This window comes from Pseudophryne corroboree, chromosome 3 (genome assembly GCF_028390025.1).
Source record: "Pseudophryne corroboree isolate aPseCor3 chromosome 3, aPseCor3.hap2, whole genome shotgun sequence".
Lineage (NCBI taxonomy): Eukaryota > Metazoa > Chordata > Amphibia > Anura > Myobatrachidae > Pseudophryne > Pseudophryne corroboree.
The window spans coordinates 208,587,138-208,592,853 of NC_086446.1; the positions used below are offsets into that span (position 1 = coordinate 208,587,138).

Genomic DNA, 5,716 nt, shown 5'->3' on the forward strand with positions numbered 1-5,716 from the left:
CTGTGTCCGAGGTGGAGGCAGATGACCCAGTGTCAGAGGTCACGTACTGCCTTCGACCCTGGCGGCGCTGTCGAAAACTTCTCTGGGGTCTAGTTTGTCTCGAGTCACCTAGAAGCCACCTATATACTGTATGGTTTTGATAATCCGATACCACTGTGGCTAGTTTGTTTCGCTTAAATGCGGTAAGTTCTTTCTTATAACTGTCAATCTGGGCTTTCAATTTCTCTAAGTGGTTACAGGTTTTGTCACCCCTGATAGTGGGTGAATGAACGTCATTAAATGTGGCAATCTGGGCCTTAACTTTGTTCAGTTCAGTCCCTACCTCTTCTATTACCAATAACATTAAATCTAGGGAACATTTATTGAGTACCCCACACCAGCGGCTGCAGAATGTGGGGTTGTTCCTCCCTATGGTTGGAATATTGCTTACTCGGAACCCTCTGGGAATTTGTTTTTTACGGTGATATTCCGATAAGAATTGACCATGTAGGTTGAGGTCAATTTCTCTCTTACTGAGTCTTAGGAGTTGATGATACAGGTCAGTAGTAGTTTCTGCCGGGAGTGTATCAAATTCTAACTGGTCAAACAGTACTTTATCAGCATCGTCATCTGTTAATGATACAATGCCGTGTTCAGCCTGAGACAATAGATTGTCATCCAGAAAACCGACACCACCCTGGGCCATAGTCTATTGTCCAGATGTGTTTGTCCACTGCGGACCTATACTACAGTACCCAATCTTCCCGGAGGTCTCCCTGTCCGGTACTATTTGGGCCCACACTGCTTGGCTTCCAAGTTCAGAAGGAATTGGGCATTGCCAGTGTGGTATGACTGTAGTTATGGATACACAAATTAGACTAACCACCCCAGGGGTCTGGGTGCTGACCATCTAAGGCACATTCGAACACGGGTACAACAAAAACAGACGATAGCTGCGACAAATGTATTATGCGTCGATCATGCAGTATAACTGGTTTAGCTCTACTTATAGGTGGTGGGTGCAGGAAGAGATATGCCTAGCGCGCTAAGTATATCCAAATAACAAATATGGGGAGTCCCACACTCTCACCCAGCGCAGGTAACGGCTGGGGTGCCAAATCAAAGTCTGATCCAATCACTGGGTCAAACTCATAGTACAGTACAGTGTTTCTCCACATTAACCGTGGGGAAAGATAGCACTCTCCAGACTTGTTATAATATTATGCAAAAAAGTCATTTATTCACAAAAACTTGGTTCCATGGGTTTCTTCATGTCACAAGCAGGGTATATAACAAAAAGGCTCACCAACGTTTCGGTCCTGAATTGGACCTTTCTCAAGGTATTAGCCAGTCTCTTAAAGCAAGATCAGGAAAACAGCAGCATCAATGTCAACATCACAAGCAGGAACCAGGATCTGCATGTTGCCTCCCAGGTCCCCTGAATATATACCCAGGAGCTAAAAAATGAGAGGGTCACAAGCCCATCAGCCGTGACGTCACTTCCGGTCAAACCGGAAGTCCCGTTCCGCCGGCCGCTGTGTACAAATGTACCAAAGAGACACTATATGCAGGATAAACTGCACTTAACATATGTGCACTTTGTTGCACTTGCAATATACACTGTGCAGCCTCTGATCTCATTTGTGAGCTGAAACGCACATCCCGCCGTGTGGAACGCACAACTTCCGGTTTGGAACCGGAAGTGACGTAGCGTAACCATGGATACCCGCGATCCAGCCGTGACAACCAACGGCTGGATGCGCAGGGCGGGGGACATTACAGACAAGCCTGTTAACACAGGGTTGTCTCAGTTTATCCTGCATATAGTGTCTCTTTGGTACATTTGTACACAGCGGCCGGCGGAACGGGACTTCCGGTTTGACCGGAAGTGACGTCACGGCTGATGGGCTTGTGACCCTCTCATTTTTTAGCTCCTGGGTATATATTCAGGGGACCTGGGAGGCAACATGCAGATCCTGGTTCCTGCTTGTGATGTTGACATTGATGCTGCTGTTTTCCTGATCTTGCTTTAAGAGACTGGCTAATACCTTGAGAAAGGTCCAATTCAGGACCGAAACGTTGGTGAGCCTTTTTGTTATATACCCTGCTTGTGACATGAAGAAACCCATGGAACCAAGTTTTTGTGAATAAATGACTTTTTTGCATAATATTATAACAAGTCTGGAGAGTGCTATCTTTCCCCACGGTTAATGTGGAGAAACACTGTACTGTACTATGAGTTTGACCCAGTGATTGGATCAGACTTTGATTTGGCACCCCAGCCGTTACCTGCGCTGGGTGAGAGTGTGGGACTCCCCATATTTGTTATTTGGATATACTTAGCGCGCTAGGCATATCTCTTCCTGCACCCACCACCTATAAGTAGAGCTAAACCAGTTATACTGCATGATCGACGCATAATACATTTGTCGCAGCTATCGTCTGTTTTTGTTGTACCCGTGTTCGAATGTGCCTTAGATGGTCAGCACCCAGACCCCTGGGGTGGTTAGTCTAATTTGTGTATCCATAACTACAGTCATACCACACTGGCAATGCCCAATTCCTTCTGAACTTGGAAGCCAAGCAGTGTGGGCCCAAATAGTACCGGACAGGGAGACCTCCGGGAAGATTGGGTACTGTAGTATAGGTCCGCAGTGGACAAACACATCTGGACAATAGACTATGGCCCAGGGTGGTGTCGGTTTTCTGGATGACAATCTATTGTCTCAGGCTGAACACGGCATTGTATCATTAACAGATGACGATGCTGATAAAGTACTGTTTGACCAGTTAGAATTTGATACACTCCCGGCAGAAACTACTACTGACCTGTATCATCAACTCCTAAGACTCAGTAAGAGAGAAATTGACCTCAACCTACATGGTCAATTCTTATCGGAATATCACCGTAAAAAACAAATTCCCAGAGGGTTCCGAGTAAGCAATATTCCAACCATAGGGAGGAACAACCCCACATTCTGCAGCCGCTGGTGTGGGGTACTCAATAAATGTTCCCTAGATTTAATGTTATTGGTAATAGAAGAGGTAGGGACTGAACTGAACAAAGTTAAGGCCCAGATTGCCACATTTAATGACGTTCATTCACCCACTATCAGGGGTGACAAAACCTGTAACCACTTAGAGAAATTGAAAGCCCAGATTGACAGTTATAAGAAAGAACTTACCGCATTTAAGCGAAACAAACTAGCCACAGTGGTATCGGATTATCAAAACCATACAGTATATAGGTGGCTTCTAGGTGACTCGAGACAAACTAGACCCCAGAGAAGTTTTCGACAGCGCCGCCAGGGTCGAAGGCAGTACGTGACCTCTGACACTGGGTCATCTGCCTCCACCTCGGACACAGACCAGACTGACACCCGTCGACCACGTAATACAGCTTTTTTAGGGCAGAGCCAAGACGTAGGTCTACCCCCCAGCGGGGGACGCACAGACCACACCCAAGGAAGGGGCGACGTATGGCGAAGGTGCAGGGACAAAAACAAAATCTAGTGTTCAATCTGACAGATAGACCCATGGATGAGGCCACACTGAGCCTCCTCTCACGTGGCCTGTCCTTTGTACCAATGTGCCCAAATAAACCCTTTGAGACGACTGTCGATATATATAAATTTGGACGGAAACTTAGACTCCGTGAACACTACGGGGATACCAATACTGAAAACAGGTCCCCGTTCCGTCCACCATCCACGTATGACCCACCCTCATCCAATCCCAGTATAAAGACGTATACTCGTTTGGTTGAACAGGATATTAACACAGGTACCCCCATGAAGACCTATGATAACTTATCCAAACAAGAAAGACAAGCACTCAGAACACTTCGTGATGATACCTCTATTGTCATCAGACCAGCAGATAAGGGAGGAGCGATTGTCGTACAAGAATGGAGTGACTACAATAAAGAGATCTGTAGGCAATTAGCTGACACATCGACCTATCTAGGCTGTGCTACTAACCCCATCCCGAATTTCAAAAAACAAGTGGACCGGTTATTGCAACTTAGTTTCCAGTCCAAGTGGATTGACAAACACACCTTTGATTACCTTACGGTCTCACACCCAGTGTGTCCCATTATATACACCCTACCCAAAGTCCACAAAACACTCTCTCACCCACCAGGCAGACCAATCATCTCGGCTAAAAACTCGCTGTTGCAACCACTGGCAGTATACGTGGACTCATTTTTGCAACCAATAGTACAGCAGTCTGATAGCTACATCAGGGACACTATGGACTTCCTCGCCAAACTTTCCGAATTACCACAGCTGAGTGGCAATGTCAGACTGGCCACATTGGATGTTTGCTCTCTTTATACCATCATTCCCCATGAAGAGGGGCTGCAAGCACTAAGAGATGCCCTTGGGACCCACCCTCCGGATGAGCCACCGATTGATTTTATCATTCAACTGGCTGAAGCAGTGTTGAAGTTGAATCACTTCTCGTACTTGGATAAGTATTATGTCCAGCAATCAGGGACCGCTATGGGTTCAAATTTGGCGCCGGCATACGCTAATATATATATGTCGGCCTACGAAAAGAAGCACATCCTACCAGCATATGGAGCCCATATTTGTATGTATAAGCGCTTCATCGATGACATATTTATCCTATGGACCGGGACAACAGAGATGTTCCACCAGATGGTGCAGGCATTAAATGAACTGGACAATCCGGTGAGATTCACACACCAGATAGATGACCAGCAGATCCATTTCCTGGACATCACGGTCTCCATACTCAACCATGAGATCAGCACTACGCTCTTCAGGAAACCCACAGACAGGAATACCCTTCTCCTATCTACTAGCCAGCACCCACCAGCACTGAAAGAGAACCTACCTATCTCCCAATTTTTGCGAGTCATGAGGAACAACTCCAACCCATCAACTATGGAACAACAGTTGGACGACATGTCTCTTAGATTTAAAGAACGTGGTTATACCGATGGCTGCTTACAGCGATGTCTGCACAAAGCCCGTGAAAAATTTACATCAACTAACAATACTGAGTCCAACACCAGCACTACACTGGCAAGCTCCACCAACAAAACCGACAGGATGGTCTTCACCACAACCTTCGACAGTCAGTCAGGCAAAATAAACAAAGCACTCCGAAAGAGGTGGCCCATCATTACATCGGATGCAGCACTAAAGGCGAAGAACCTACGACCTCCTATGATGGCTTATAGGAAATCACCAAACCTTAAACAGCTCCTATTGAGACCAACAGCGAATCCCACTACTCCTAACAGGACTACCTGGTTGCAAGAACAGAAACCAGGATGCTATAAATGCACCGGTTGCACCACATGCCGAAGCTTGCTCACCGGACCCACCTTTCCGCACCCACATTCTGGACGCCCTATTAAGATTAGATATAAATTACACTGCCTTATGGACCATGTCATTTATATTCTCGTATGCCCCTGCGGACTATATTATGTCGGGATGACATCGAGAAGATTCCGTGATAGAATGGCTAACCATAGGACTACCATACACCAGGCGATTGAATCTAAGAAAGCAGAACAACCCGTACCGAGGCACTTTCTGACCTATCATCACCAAGTATCCAATCTCAGGTGCAAACTTATTGACTGGGTACCACCACCCACCCGTGGCGGAGACCGCATCATGAGTCTAAAACGCAGAGAGAGCTTCTGGATTCATAGACTAGACACTATCTCCCCTAGAGGGATGAATGAAAATAATCC

The 5,716-nt window shown here is 46.4% G+C and overlaps 2 pseudogenes; one reads left to right on the forward strand and one right to left on the reverse strand.

Annotated features, from left to right (window-relative positions):
• Nucleotides 1-722: 722 nt before the first annotated feature.
• Nucleotides 723-839, reverse strand: LOC134897697 (5S ribosomal RNA; annotated as a pseudogene).
• A 1,668-nt stretch (nt 840-2,507) lies between these two features.
• On the forward strand, nt 2,508-2,624 carry LOC134897698 (5S ribosomal RNA; annotated as a pseudogene).
• The last annotated feature ends 3,092 nt before the right edge of the window (nt 2,625-5,716 follow it).